The following is a 16,223-nucleotide window of genomic DNA, read 5'->3' as shown; positions in this document are numbered from 1 at the left end:
TTCATTACAAAAGGCATAACCACATATACCATGACATTGCAAGGATCCAACAAGCCTGCCTGGATTTTAGTCAAGCTAAATTTCAGACCCAGATTAATATTAACTGCCGTATCAATACTAAATCTTCATGGTGCTTTTTATATCTTTTGGTCATTTGGGACCTTCTTCAGGTGGTGAGTGACCTGCTCTATAGATGAGATATCTTGTTATAAACACAATACATTTCAAACACAAAGATATTTCTTCCAAAACCTCAGCCTAAAAGTCTGATGGGATGATGGTGAATCAAGAACATATGGACATTATTTTTTCAAGCAGTAATGCAAAAGGGAAATAAAAGTGCTCTAGCTAGTAATGACATCCCCTATGAGCATTTCAGTGATAAAGGACACAAAAATAAGTTAAAATTCATGTTTTTTGGGGCTGGTCATGAGACCATTCGAAGAGGAGCAGGAACAGAGGCTTCTGTTGAACTCTATCTGGAAGTGTCTTGCCAGACATCGTATAAATGTTCAGCTCAAGGAAGCAGAAGAAATTGTGCCAGCTATCCTCTGCAATGACACATGAGCTGATGTTCTGATGTTTTCCCAGATACCCTGAAGTTGAGGGTATTATCTTGTCTATCCTTTACAGTAGCTGATAGGAATGTCTTTGAGGTCTTTAATTAAATGCTAAAAACTGATTCCAGAAACTTCCTGTTGTCTAGAACTATTCTGGTTAAAGCTTAACTAGCCTCAAAGAGTTTTAGGAAAATAAAAGGAAAAAAGTAAAAGAGGTAAAAAGAAAAAAAGACAAGACAGGCATTTGCATTTCATTCATTCTCCACTCAGCTTTGCTCAGGTGTTTCCCTTTACATGTAACCTTTTAGTTCTGTCAGTAATCTCTAGAGAACACAAACCAGGGGAAATAGGAAATAGCTACAATAATAGATTTGAGGTTGAAATTTTCACTTACCCGTCATTAGGATAGGAAAGAGGCTATTTCAAAAAATAAAAGGGTCCAGACAGAAGAGCATCCATTTGTCCATAAAGAGACCATATGGACCTGATGGAAAGAAGCCCAGAACATACAAGATTGTCTTCTCACTTTTTTTTTCCTGGTCTTTTTAGGCCTGCCCCCACGGCACATGGAAGTTCTTAGGCTAGGGATCAAATTGTAGCCACAGCCACTGCAACACCAGATCATAGCTGTGTCTGCAACACGGCAACGTGAAACATGGCAACACAACACTGGGCCCTTAACCCAATGAGCAAGGCCAGGGGTTGAATCTGCGTCCTCATGGATACTAGTCAGGTTCGTTACCACTGAGCCACAATGGGAACTCCTGTTTTCTCATTTCTAAAGGAATATTTTAAATACTCTGTAGTAGATTCATTCTACCTTGACCAAGCAGGTATATATGCATTGTAGAACTTCTTATCAGCAGTGTTTTTAATAGCAACAAGCAGGAAATAACCATTTCCATCACTGCATGGTTGACTGAACAAATCAGGAGTCAATAAACTATGACTTACAGGGCAAAGCCAGTCTGCAGCCTGTTTCTGTAGTTTTGTTGGCGTACAGCCACACCCATCAATTAGGTATTGCCTATGGCAGAATTGAGAAGTTGTGAAAGAGACTGTACAGCTCACGAAGCACGAAATATTTACAGTATGACCTTTTGCAGAAAAAAATTGCCAGCTACTGATAAAATCGTCGCAGCCATTCAGTGAAACACTGTTATCCTTAAACAAATACAAAAAATTTGTATAGGTGATATGAGAAGATATCTGATATCAGGAAAAAGTGAATCAAAGTACTTTGGTTATATTTTCAGATCATATATCCCTAAAAACAAGGAATATAAATATGCCTCAAATTTTTCTGGAAAGTATATAAGAAGCTTATCAGTGATTATCTCTGTGGTGCAGGAGTAGAAAGTGGGACTGGGGAGAGGGAAAGTGGAAGGAAAGAAAGAGGGAGAAATATTTATTTGATAGCCTTCTCAATCATTTAAAAATTTAAATGCATTTATTATATTTATATTTGTAAATAAGCTAAATTAGATTTATAGAAGTAGTGGTCATTTGTTAAGAACATATTTTTTTGTAGAATGAATTATGTAATGTTCAATGCCCTGATAATAATGACAGTCTTCCTGTTCTTACGGATATTTTTGTTCAACATCTATGTAATATCTATTTCTTTGACTAGTAGGTAAGTTAAGTTTTGTCTCATGTTTGAATATTTGGGGAATTCCCACTGTGGCTCAGTGGGTTAAGGACCTGGTATTGTTTCTGTGAGGATGCAAGTTCAATCCCCAGCCTTGCTCAGTAGGTTAAGGATCTGGTGTTGCCGCAAGTTGCAGTGTAGGTCAGATGTGGCTTGGATCCAGTGTTGATGTGGCTGTGGTATATGGCCCAGCTGCAGCTCCAGTTTGACCCTAGCCTGGGAGCTTCCATATACAATGGGTGCAGACATAAATAAATAAATATCTGAAATTTTAGATTCAATGTTTGCTTTATTTATTTATTTTTTGCCACATCCATGGCATGTGGAATTTCCCGACAGGGGTCAATTCCTTAGTATTGATCTGAGCCACAACTGTGACAAGGCTGGATCCTTAACCCACTGAGTCACCAGGGAACTTCACTCTTCGGTTTAGATGATTACAGTTTACCTCTTCATTAGTTTAGTGACAAAAGCATGAAGACATTTTATACCAATTAAAGAGTTGATATATTCTTAGTATAAGGAATTTCACACTGTGGTCCTGTTTCCCAATGTAATTTATGAAGCACAATCTTAAACTCCATTTGAGTCTTTAAAACTTTTTAACTATTTTGTTTCTAGTTTGAGGAAAAAATACCTGATTTGAGGCAAATTATTTAAATACTTCCTGATTTTTTTTAGTTTGCAAGATGGAAAGAAAAATGCCACTTGCCTTACCAAATAAAATTTTGGTGTCATGAAGAATTTGTCAGTGTTCAATCAGTTATCAATTATTTCACCTATATCATTTTGGCACAGTTTTGGTGCATTCAAAGTGTGGACAGTCACAAGAAGGATTTTTTTTGCTATGGTATGCATGGAACCAATTCAAAGAAGCATTTAAAAAAAACCCTAAACCCTGGAATTTTAGACTCAAGACTACAAATGATTCTAGGAAGGTCATATTAACTGAGAAATTAGAAAACTTGGGCTTTGAATGAAAGCAGTAGCCATTGTAAATCAATTATATTTAAATAAAATTTTAAAAAGTGAAAAAAAAAAAGCAATGGCAAGATCCCTTTCAGCATGAAAACTCTATTTTTGGAAGCCAGTGCCCATTTCTCATCTTTAAAATAGGAATGACTATACCTCATTTGCCAATTTCTTAGGATTTTTGTAAAGGTTTAATGAATTATGTATACTAAATAAATTTATAAATTGAATTTTTCAAAATATGGCACGTGACCATTAATGCTTTGCATGATAATTTTTCAGAGGAATGAAAACTTTTATATTCTAGTGATTATGTATTGGTTTCATATTGACTTTTTATTTACAATGAGTGATATGTAACACAGCAGTGTCCTTTGCAGTTAATTTTCAGAAGTAAAAATATGAGTCATTTTAGTGAAAAATCTCAAATAACTCACACTACAGGTTGAAGATATAAACAAAAATCAGAAGGATACTATGTGAATTACCAAAGTTCAGGAAACATTGCATTTGAATTTTCATTTTTTGCCATATGGATCTCAATTGGCATTGTTTAATCTGCTGTGGTTGCAAACATACTGTGATACCAATACATATGGAGCCCTTTTACAGGAAAGGAAGAAAGAAAAGAAGCAGATGCCTGAAGCATTTAGGAGGGGAGCCCTGCTGCAGTTGAAATATTAGCCAACATGGGGTCTGTAGTCCCAATTTAGTGTGGAGTGGGCTGACTCCACCAAAAGAAGAAAAACCACCACAACCCGAGAACTGAAAAGTATATCTCTGGAAAGGACTTACAACATTTCTGAGAAATTAATTTTAGGCGTATTACAGTAAATAATGCTCTGGAGAAGTGATTCTCATGATGAGCAAATCCCCCTGTATGTCTGATTTGACTCTCATGTAACTGTCTGCCCACTGAATCGCCATGATTAAAGCTGCTAGAATTTGGAAAAGGCAGCAAATGTGAGAGAGGAGTGGTGTTGGGAAACCCACCTCTGCATTCACAACCTAATGCTACTGAATTTTCATGACTCTAGGTGCCAGAGGCATCCCAAGTTCAAGCTGGGAGGAAGTAAGTGTTGGGTCAAGGTGCCCATCTTCCTCTGTGACCAGACAGCAGAAATGTCATGTCATGACACAGCCACAAGCCCACTCAGGCCTCTCTTCCCAAGCCCTTTCTATTCTGTTAAGCAGACAGCTCCAAGGGCAGAGGGTTCTTCTCCAGAACATCTGTACATTCTTACTTCCTGAAAAAGTTCATTTTGTTCACTCATCCAACTTCATGCTCTTGATTTAGGAGAAGAGAAGCAAGTTATGGCACTGAAAGTTGAGGACTCCCATATAAGAAATGGGAAACTTTTTGGTTTCTAGGATCTGCGTGTATGACTACTGATGCCTTTGTCTCTGCAAATTCGAATGAGTAAGGAAATGCTTGTGCAGAAATTCAGGGTCAAGATGGAGTATCTGTCTTGATTATTTATTTAAAAAATTCTTTGAAGCCTACCATTTAACCCCAGCAGGGGAGTTTGGATTTTTCAGCCACACAGTGATTTCACGCCTCTGGAGCCTTATATGAATTATTAAGCTTTTCAGAAAGGAGAGCAAATAGAGTTCTGCAAGGTAATCAAAAGCAAATATGCTAATTTGGGTCTATAGGACAGTATTTTTATCAGAAAGGACATTAAGCTTAGATCAGTTATTCACCTAAATTAAGGAAATTGAAAAAGAGAGCAAGACTAGCAAATTACCTTTGCTGATGGTCGAAATCAGCCCTATCTTGGACTCTTTCTTAATTGTCTTTCTCACTGTAAAACCTAGTTACTAGGATACGGCCGTGTGGCAGCATCTTTATTAGAAATAGTGTGGGAGAAAAAAAGGTCAGAAGCTCATTTCCAATAACGGTTTGACAAGTAACATGAAGAAAAGGGCATAAAGAATTGAGGTTTGTGGTGTTACTCTCTATCAGGATTCTGAGATAATAGCTATTATGTGAATGGGAAGTCTCCAGGAATGCGTTTTATTAATCTCAGGACTGAAAGAAAAAGAGACAAAGCATCACATTGTCACCAATTAAAATCAGGAAGCCTAAAAAGATATATAAATATCTTTTCTAAAGGACCAGGTAAATATCAAAATATCAGGTAAAGAACAAAAAAACCCATAAAAATTTTCTTAACTCTGGCTAAATCCAGACCTTTATAATTATATAGATAGATGTAGCAGATCCAATTATCACAATTTGAAAATAGTCAGTAGCCAAAGGGCTTAAGCACTGTAGAAAACATTGTAAGATTTAGGTGCTCTCCTTGATCAAAAGTCTAAAGAGAGGTCATAATTCACTCTCTATATTAGTTTATCCTTATATCAGAATAGGGATGTATTCATAAAATTGTGATAAGCAAAATTTCTTTGAATTCAACCCTGTTCTACCATTGACTTCTAACAAAATCAGAGCTTGGCTAATAAATTACCAAAATTCACATTAAGATAAAAATGTTCTACAGTAAAAATCACCTAAATTATTAACAATACATTTTGCAGAGAGATAGGAAAACCAAGAAAATAAAAGTAGCTAACATCTCAGACACTCTGCCTTATCATGCCTTCCCTGCTCTCCTCCCACACCCTCACCACGCACAGAGGCAGGCTGGGCTAAGATAGAGCTTGTATGTTTTTGGCTTCCAATAAACCTGACATTGAAACTCAGGTCTACCAATTTATTAACTGTGTGACCTTGAGAGGATCATGTAGCTCTTCTGAGGTCTAGTTTCTTCAACTCTAAATGGACCTAACAATTTTCAGGCTTATTGTGATAATTAAATGAGTTTGTATATTTAAGTTGTTAAAATACAACTATTTTTTTTAACCTTTTATTTTTTTTTCTACTGTACAGCATGGTGACTCAGTTACACATACATGTGTATATTCTTTTTTCTCACATTACATGTTCCATCATAAGTGACTAAACGTTCCCAGTGTTACACAGCAAGATCTCGTTCTAAAGGCAGTAGTCTGCATCTACTAGCTCCAAGCTCCCAATCCATCCCACTCCCTCCCCCTCCCCCTTGGCAACCACAAGTCTGTTCTCCATGTCCATGATTTTCTTGTCTGTGGAAAGGTTCCTTTGTGCCAAAATGCAACTATTATTGTTGTTATTATTATTATTACTACCATGATTACTAGAGTTTTGATGGGGAGCCATAAAGAATACTCTTCTCCCCTGCCTAAAAGTGGAACAAGTGAAGGGGTCTTTGATCATGGAAGAGGGTAGACCAGAATATACTCCTATACTCCCCCACTCGGAGGGCTGCTTCAAAAGAGAGAGAGAGCCCAGAGTACTTGGAGAGGAATTTACATGCTTGACCTTTGCCACAGTTTTCTCTGTATTTTTCCCATAGGTGGAACACATGACCCTGTCTAAGTAACTTTGGCCATAGTCGTGTGATATGCTTTGGTTGGTGGAATACGTGTGGATAAGAGGTAAGCCATACCTGATAAGATTTAAATGAGCCTTTGTGATTTGTCTCTGTCCACCCTTGACCCTCGGCTCTCCACTGTGAGGACGTCATGCCCTAGGCGGTGGTGTTCCTTTAGACTAGATTCCAAGATGCATAGACATATGAAGCAGGCCCAGTGGGCTCTGCTCAGCCTAGGAAAGCCCATACCTGGTTACCTATGCAACCAATATGAATGCAGCTTACTTGAACCTCTTAGGAATAAATATTATTGTAAGTCACAAAGATTTTACGTTTGTTAATACTACAAAATAGTTGATTAGACGGTATACCATTCATTTCAGTAGATGCTTAACCAAAGAGCTTGCAGGTTCATATCTCAGTGAGAGGGAAGGACAGCAATCGAAGCTCAGACTGGCTTGTGCAAAACCTGTGCAATTGTATTGAATAAGCTCGGCACCTGTTCACCAGTAATAGCTGATCGTCAGGCTTCTTGCTGATACCGTGAGGACATTTTGTGTTTGGCAAAGAGTAGGATGTGGTCAGACACTGGCCAGGTGCTGAAGTTTTCTGTGATTGCCAGAGACAGCATCGTCCTTACTGGAAGAATTCTAGGGCTCCCAATCTGTATGTTCAGAGGGAGTATTTTCTTAAAATGAAACTCCTTTAAATGTATGGCAGCCAGGAGTATGCTAAATTGTCTTAGCCCTCTTGCACAGTGTAATTTAACATGTGAACTCTCCAAGTGTGCTGTCGGTTCTATGACATGAATTATGTCAAATACTTAAATCTTATTATGATAAAACATTATAATGGAGTGTTTCTGACTGAAAAGATTTCTAAAATCTAGTAATGGTCAATGTATTTTGAGAAATGTTGAAATAAAATTTGATGTTTCTTCAATTTGTATGATAGAATTTGACATAAATGTTTTTGTTTTGTGGGGCTGTGTACTTAAGTGATTGAGGGTGGGGACTCATAAAGAGCTAACAGAACTCATTTCAAATATCTAGCCACCATAAGTCCTAATTTTATATTCTTGGGCAAGTCACATTAGGCTGTTTCCAGGCAGGGATAGATAGCAATACATCTATATGACAAGCTTGAATAAGGATTATGTGAGATTATGTATTTAAGGCACTTACCACACTGCTAGCATATGGTAAGCACTTGATATTTGTTAGACATATTTTTACCTCTTTGCCATATTGTTAAGTTCAAAGCATAATCACTCAATATTTTAAAAAGTTTCCGTTGTTATTTCCAAATGATTAAAATATACATGAAGTTTTATCAAAAATAAAATTTTATCTTGATAGACTTGATAAAAGAAAAAAGGAAGTTCTCTTTTGTTGTGACAAAAGACAAGGAGGCCATTCCCATAAATATTCAGAAACCAACATCAAGTGTCTGAACATTCCAAACTGTCACTGTCTTTTAGTAATAATTATACTAGTTTGCATTGTATAGCACTTACTCTTTTTTAGGTACTTTGCTATTTTATTAAGTCTTCTCAGCTGTTTTATTATAAAAGTTATTTCCATATTTCATATCCATACAGTTCTTTTCTAACAAAGTCAATGACATTTCTAAAAACATTAAATGGTGAAAACTTCCGTACCAATTGTCTCAAGATTTTGTTTTGGTTTTTTGCACAACTCATTAGAGATTTGCTTTTAGAGGTTTGCTTCTTTGACATGACGAATCCAGACTTAGAGATTGACTCATTTCTTTAAAGCATTTCTTAATTGTGACATTTAAAACACACAAAAAATATAAAATATTAACATGAATACACATGCAACCACACCCAGATTTTTCATACATAACATTTTTTTTTAATAAGACACCAGAAATAAAACTGAGGTTCTCTGTGTAAATTTCCTTCTTTTCCTTCCCTTGTTCTCTAGATGTAGGTGCTCTTTCTGAATTTGCTACAGTTTTGCATTCTTTGAAATTTCATATAAATGTTGCATATTGTGATTAATATGATAAAAATTCCATTTCCCCTCAATATCATGTATTGAAATATATCCATTTTAATTAGTGTGGATCTACACCATTCATTTGAACTGATATGTAATATCACTTTGTATGAGCAAATGGCAATTTATTCATTTTCAGGTTCCTGCTTATAAATTTTGCTATTTAACTTATGCTGTAGTTTTTGCCCTTACAACCTTGGCATTCACTTCTTCAGGCTCAAGTCTGCTTCCAGTGACACTCTGCTGGAGGGTTTTTGTTCTGATACACTAAGAGCACACTGAACCTGCTCACAGAGCAAGATGAAATGCCAGAGAGCCTAAAGCAGTCTCTGTGCGGTGATAGAGAGGAATTTAGTGTATGAACACCCCAGCTCTTTTCATACCTCTTATGAGAGGACTCTGAAGTGTTTTTCCCACCAGTATTTGCCTCACTTGCCCAGGGTGGCAGTTTGTTGTTCATGCACCCTTTGCTTTCCTGCCTTTCCCTCTATTATATTTTTACTTCTTCACTTGTTTTTCCTGGGATCACCTCCCAGATAAACTATGTGAATGCAAATCCTTGTGTGGAGATCTATTCTTGAGAACCTAAACTAAGGCTGCTATTCAAAACATGCCTGCAATAAATATACTCGAGTTGTAGACTTCTCCTTATCCATATGCAGGTAAATTTCTTTAGGGTAGAGTCAACAAAACATAGTCCAGGCATCCAAATTTAGCCTGCCACTTGTGTAGCCAGTGAACTAAAAAGGGGTTTTACATTTTTAAAAGATTGAGAAAAATCAAAAGAAGAAGAATATTTCAGGACATATAATTGTATGAAATTCAAGTTTTATTGCCCATAAATAAAGTGTTTTTTTTTTTTTTTTAAGAGTTCAGTCATGCTCCTTTGTTTACTTCTTATCTGTAGAGGTTTTCATACCACAGCAGAGATGAGTGGTTGCTCCAGAGACTGTATGACCTGCAGAGTTTAAAACATTTACTATATGGCCCTTTACAGAGAAAAGTTCACTAACTCCTGCTCTAGGCTATACATTTATAAGTAGAATTTCTGTGTTCAAAATAATGCATACACACACACACAAACACATAATATATATTTATACTTTTTTTTTTTTTAATTTGTCTTTTTGCCATTTCTTGGGCCGCTCCCACGGCATATGGAGGTTCCCAGGCTAGGGGTGGAATCGGAGCTGTAGCTGCTGGCCTACACCAGAGCCACAGCAATGTGGGATCCAAGCCGTGTCTGCAGCCTGCACCACAGCTCACGGCAATGCCAGATCCTTAACCCACTAAGCAAGGCCAGGGATCAAACCCGCAATCTCATGGTTCCTCGTCGGATTCGTTAACCACTGCGCCACAACGGGAACTCCTGTATATGTATTTTATATATTGCTATTCATTATATATAACATTTAATTAATTATCATAATTATTAATTATATGTATGTATATACACACAGACACACTGTAAACATTGCCAAATTGTTCTCCATAGTAGTCGTTCCCATTTATACTCTCACCCACCAGGAGCATTTGAGTGTTTCCATTTCTCCATATCCTCACCAGAATGTTTTTTTTTCAACACCTTCAAAGTACTTGCTTATCTCCCTTTTTTTTAACAAAGAAATATTCCTGTCTCAGGCTCTTATAAAGACAGTAACACCTAAATAATTTTTTTGTTTTAGAAGTCTTTATGGTTACTTTCAATTTGCGGCAAATGATAAATGGTGTTCCATTTTTCCTTTTAAAAATTTTTTAAGGAAAAAGAATAAGTTAAAAGAGAAATAGTTAAATATAATGTGTAAAGTGACGTGCAGATGTGGCAAAATCACAAGATGGTTTCTGAGTGAATGAAGTTTGTGAGGGAGGGGAGGAGTGGAAACTTGTGACCTGTGTTTTAGTCCTGGGTTAATCACTTGTTCTTGGACAAATGATTTAACTTCTCTAGATTTCAATAAAATGGGAACAATTAAATTACTAAGGCTTCCTTTAGTATTCTCTCCTGGTATTATTTTGGAGATTTATTGAGGTTGTAAGGTAAAGCATTTAAGAAAAGTGTAGAGCATCATGTAAGTCATTGCAATTTTGTATCATCTCCATGTATAACCTGTGTTATGACCAAACTGGAATTTCTACCATTTTTCCTGAAGATTAAATACATGGTCTACTTTTGGTGTTTGTTTTTTTTACTCACGTTGATACCTTTGTCAATAGAACCAACCCCAGGCCCTCTATTTCTACTGGTAGAAATTGTATTGAATATTCATCAAACTTTTTCCATGAAGTTTTCCCCAGATTCCATTTTCTCTTGTAATCTTTTATGATCTCTTCCTCTAGTAAATGTTTTTATCATATGAAGATGTTCTTTCACAACATGGGACATAATCCACCCTCTATTTGTTGGGCTGCTTATGTATAATGGACATAGACAATTGTATTCCTTTGGCACCTTTTTTAGAACCTAGTACTGTTCCTTGCATGTAGCACTAGCAAATCAATGTGTGTTGGCTCTAATTTATTTTATACACACCCATTACCTCTTTTTATGTTCATACAGACTTTGTCTGAATGACTGAGAATATGAGCCCTTGGTAGAGTTTATAAGGCTTTCTTATGATAGGCATCTTCCTACCTCTCAAGTTTGTCTTAAAATAACCAGTCTTCCCTCTCTCTGCTTCAGCTACACTGATCTGCCAGTCCCCCAAATGTGCATGCTCCTTCACATTAGGGCCTGTGCACATATTATTCCAAGTGTATGTATGATCTGACTCCTTTTCCCTTCACTTAAGAATTTTTACTCATTTTTCAGACATAAAAATTGTCTCCTCTCCAGGACGCCCTGTCTTATCTCCTTTGCTATGCCAGATTTCCCTCTTGTCTGCCTTGATTGTACCATTGTCTTTTCATTGACAGCATTTATTATGTGGGAGTTTTATATTTACTTGTTTGATTATTTAATTAATATTATTCTTACCCACTAAGCCTTAAGCTTCATGAAGACATGGGACTGTTGGCTTTCCCTCACTGTTGTATATCTAAGCATCTAATACAATTCTAGGTACATAGTAAATGCTCAATGAATATTTGTTAGATGACTGAATGAATAAATTGTTGTCCTGTTTCCTGCAAAATCAAATCCAAGGGACTGTCCTTCCTTGTTCCTATCTTCTATCATCAACAAGACACAAGAGCAAGGGCATACATTGACTACTGCTTTAGCCAAGTAGTCTGGGAAAACTTCCAGGATGTCACAACACTAGTCACAGCTTCCAGGAATCAGTGATTTCCTGCAGCAGTTCTTAGTGACCTGCTACTGCTGACCCCTGCTTTTTTAAAATTATATCTTCCTCAAGCAAATGCCAGAATGTTGTCTATGATAGTTGGATTCCAGCTGAAGGCCACTTTAAATATACCCAGGTGCCGTTTTACTTTAAATTCCTATCTAAAAACAATCAAGTTGTTGAACCACAGGTGAATAATGCACAATTTAAATTCAGGTGTCCAAGTGGCACGTTCATGTTTAAACGAACAGGTAATCTTGCATTTGGTTTCTGATATAAAAAGACCTGTCTTGCTGTGAGGCATGAATTACAGACAACACTGCAACCGCACACATCAAATCTGACACTAAGGCCAACCTCTGTATATATAAAAACAAGTGTGTGTAATTATTATGCAGACTTTGTATTTTAAAACCTACTTTTATGGTCAACAAAACTACAGTTTATCATCACTTATTTGTCTTAATACTGTGGCAGTTGATTATGGCATAGAGGATTTTTAGATGTGCTTTTCTTTTTGCTACTTTACTAAAGCAGGTTCTTCTAACTCCACTCCCATCTCTCTCTCTCTCTTTTTAGATTTCCAAAATGACCTATGAGGTTGTGTTTGAGTGAAGATAAAATATTTTTACTTCAGGGTACCATGTTTACATATCTCATTACAAATGCCCTCATACTATAGCTCTGGCAGGGAGGGACCTGGTCCATGAGCAGATGTCAGCAGTTAACAGGTCATATATGATGGCACTGCATCTATGTTGTAACTTGGCCAAGACCTCCTTCAGCAGAAGCATCTGTTGTCTCTCCACAACCCCGTTAGCATTTACGTGCTGCTCAGGGCCACACAGTTGGGCTATAAGGAACTGCATTTTCCTAGATTTCAGTGTGGACTGAGCCTTGCTTTCCTAATCTAAACTTAATCCCTTTACCTTTAGGCCCCGAGAGTGAAAGAACAAATGCTTGTTTTTAACCAGAGGAAGTGATCAAAGCAAATGGTCTGGATAATATGGCTGTGAGTACTCGTTTAGTCACTGATTTAATCAGGGAGAGATATTATTGCAGAAAATGTTCATATGCAGTCCTGAATTTTCTAAATTAATGAATACTCGCATTTCCATTTTCAAAGAGTGCTGCTGGGTATCCTTCTTGTTTAACATTGCATTGTTGCTGGGTTGGTAGTGGATTGGCACAAAAATGGGATAGAGAGAAATTGCGTCAATACTAGAGAGGCCCAGGATGAAAGAGTGCCAAAAGAACATCTGGGTTAGAAAGACAGCTGCTTTGGGGAAGGCTCTGGTCCTCATAGATTGGGTGATAAAATTCGGTGAGTTAGAACTTACGAATTTTATAATAACTTTCTAGCACAGTGTCCGAGTAGTGGTGCCAGAACTGCTATGTACAGAGGAACCATTTGTGTTTCATTTTATTTTGCTTGATTGCCTCCATTGCATTGTAATGAAACTTGTGCACACATTTGGGTAAAGAAGACATTTAAACATTTTTAATAGTGAAATTTAGAAAATACATTGAAAATTGAGTCTGTGGCAATGTAAAAATGTGTGTTTTGAATTCATTTTCTTTGATAGAATAAACAAACAATTGATGTGAAAATATTTTAACTACAAAATGGTAAAATCCTATTATCAACAGTGGTTATTTCTGGCTGAAGGGTTTTGGATGATTTAAGTTTCTTCCTTTTTTGTTTGCCTCTATTTTCTTTTTTTTTTTTCTTGTCCTTTTTTTTTTGCCTTTTCTAGGGCCACTCCCTTGGCATATGGAGGTACCAGGCTAGGGGTCTAATCCAAGCTGTAGCCGCCAGCCTACACCAGAGCCACAGCAACGTGGGATCCGAGCCACGTCTGCGACCTATACCACAGCTCACAGCAACGCCGGATCCTTAACCCACTGAGCAAGGCCAGGGATCGAACCCAAAACCTCATGTTTCCTAGTCAGATTCGTTAACCACTGAGCCGTGATGGGAAATCCTGCCTCTATTTTCTAAATATTTTATGTGTAGTATAAAAGCGCACGCGCACACACACACACACACACGCAGGCGTAGATGTGTGCATACATACACAGATACATATACTTGGGTGGATATTTTCCTTATGAAGAGCTGCTATTTCAAAGGAACATCTGTTTTCACTCTCAAGGATTCTGTGTCTGAAGTGTGTGTTTATGGAGTAGGAGAAATAAAAAAGGGATGAGAAGGGATGGGCTAGAGACAAACAGGAAACGTTAGCTCTTCCTTTGTCTGGGGGTGAGGTGTTGAACCCCCATTTTTCACCTGGCTCGTCTATAGAACTGTCACTTTAGCTTTGCAACTATGATGTTCAGGACAGGAGAAATGCATCACTTGACATACTGATGACTTACCTGTGTGCATCGTAAACTTTCCTTAGGGAAGTTTGCACTTTGTTGGTGTTGGGGACTACTGTTTGTTTACAGAGAGGTCATCTGTCTATCTCAACTGTTTCCTTGCTAAAGAAACCCAGTGTATTGGGTGGCCATGTTTTCTGTGCTCTTCTCTCATTTCAAGGGTTGAGGATAGTGCATATTTTCTACTTTAAGTCAATTGTAGTAATTCTATTCCTCTTGCCAATGAAGTGTATCAGCATGGTGATAGGGTCCTGGTTGATCAGATACAAATGAAACAACATTGAGGGGAGGGGGGTTGGGGAGATATTTCCTTAATCTCTAAAAGTGGATATAAAGCAGTGGCTTGGCCTTTCATCTCTCTTTCTCTTTCTTTTTATTTGAATGTTGTTGCAAGAACTGCTGCAGCCATGTTGCTGTCATGGCAAAATGAAAGACAAAGTCCAGTGCTGAGGAAGACAGGTCACTTGGATCCCTGTTGATGCTGCTCTGTTCATGAAATTCTACCTCTGAATTCCTTGAGAGGCAATAAACTCCTTGTTTTATCCATTTTTTTTCCTGGTATTGGATCTCTGTGACTTACAGCTCACATCCACCTGAGTCAACCTATAATCACATTTCAAAATGAATCTTTTTACCCCCTTCCTGTAGGAGCTAAATAACTCAGAAATATAACTGCTACTTGGATAAATACATCATTGATATCACTCCTGCCCCATATAATACTTCATTGTAAGGAGAAGGAATACAGAGAGACACTTGCATACATCCTGCCAAGTGATTTAAAATAACTGTTCAGTGCTTTACTCACATTTGAGTTAAGAGTTTAGAATGGATTTAAACATCTACCAATATGGTAATAGTTGAATATGGTATATAACAGGCAATGGAATATTAGGTAACAAATGGAGTCAGATCTATATGGATAACTTTTCAATATATATTTTAAGTAAAAAAAAGTTGCATATATATATATATACACACACACACACACAATATGTATTAGATCACATGTGCATATAAGTATAAATGTATGTATGTATATAAATTGTATTTTCACTTATGTAGATTTATAAATAGAAGAAGTTCTAGAAAATTTAACAACAAACGGATGTTGATGGTTACCTTTGGGAGAAGGAACTGAATTGGGGGAATTTAAAAGAATGTTTAGAGGGAGGGAGTGGGAGGGATCGGGAGCTTGGGGTTATCAGATACAACCTAGAATAGATTTACAAGGAGATCCTGCTGAGTAGCATTGAGAACTATGTCTAGATACTCATATTGCAACAGAAAAAAGGGTGGGGGGAAAAGTGTATACATGTAAGAATAACTTGATCCCCATGCTGTACAGTGGGAAAAAAAAATTATAAAAAAAGAAAAAAGAATGTTTAGGAGTTCCCATCATGGCGGTGTGGAAACGAATCTGACTAGGAACCATGAGGTTGTGGATTCAATCCCTGGCCTTGCTCAGTGGGTTAATGATCCGGCGTTGCCATGAGCTATGGTGTAGGTTGCAGACGCGGTTTGGATCCCGTGTTGCTGTGGCTGTGGCATAGACAGGTGGCAACAGCTCCAATTAGACCCCTAGCCTGGGAACCTCCATATGCCGCAGGAGCGGCCCAAGAAATGGCAAAAAGACCAAAAAAAAAAAAAAATCATGTGTAATTTACTTTCTTTTATTGCTATTTTAAACAATATAGAGAGATCTGTTTTTGGTTTGCACTGTTGCACATATACCTCTCTCCCCTCCCCCCTCCCAGCACACATGTATCAGGCCCTTGTGTCCATTTTGTGAAACTTCTCTATTACGTGCAGTCCAGGAGAGATGAGTGTTCCCTGGCTTCAGACTTACCCTCTGGCCTCTAACCTGAGGAGCCAAATTCCTGGTTCAGCCAAGAGTAGGAAGTGGTTGCTCCTGGAGATTTTACTTGAGTGATTCA

At 37.4% G+C, this 16,223-nt stretch overlaps 1 long non-coding RNA gene across 2 annotated transcripts in view; it reads left to right on the top strand.

The window, feature by feature from the left end:
• The window catches only part of LOC102159091, a 186,964-nt gene that overhangs the window by 139,570 nt on the left and 31,171 nt on the right, over window positions 1-16,223 (top strand). Inside the window, exons 4-6 of one of the 2 annotated variants that reach the window (XR_002345850.1) lie at window positions 6,582-6,663; window positions 12,840-12,916; window positions 14,681-14,912. This is a non-coding gene — a long non-coding RNA (uncharacterized LOC102159091). Of the gene's footprint in view, window positions 1-6,581; window positions 6,664-12,839; window positions 12,917-14,680; window positions 14,913-16,223 lie in introns of those variants that run through there. The other variant, XR_002345851.1, reaches the window with a different exon arrangement.

This window comes from Sus scrofa, chromosome 7, assembly GCF_000003025.6.
Source record: "Sus scrofa isolate TJ Tabasco breed Duroc chromosome 7, Sscrofa11.1, whole genome shotgun sequence".
Lineage (NCBI taxonomy): Eukaryota > Metazoa > Chordata > Mammalia > Artiodactyla > Suidae > Sus > Sus scrofa.
Note: the sequence above shows the minus strand (reverse complement) of the source record. Positions and strands in the feature narration are given on the sequence as shown.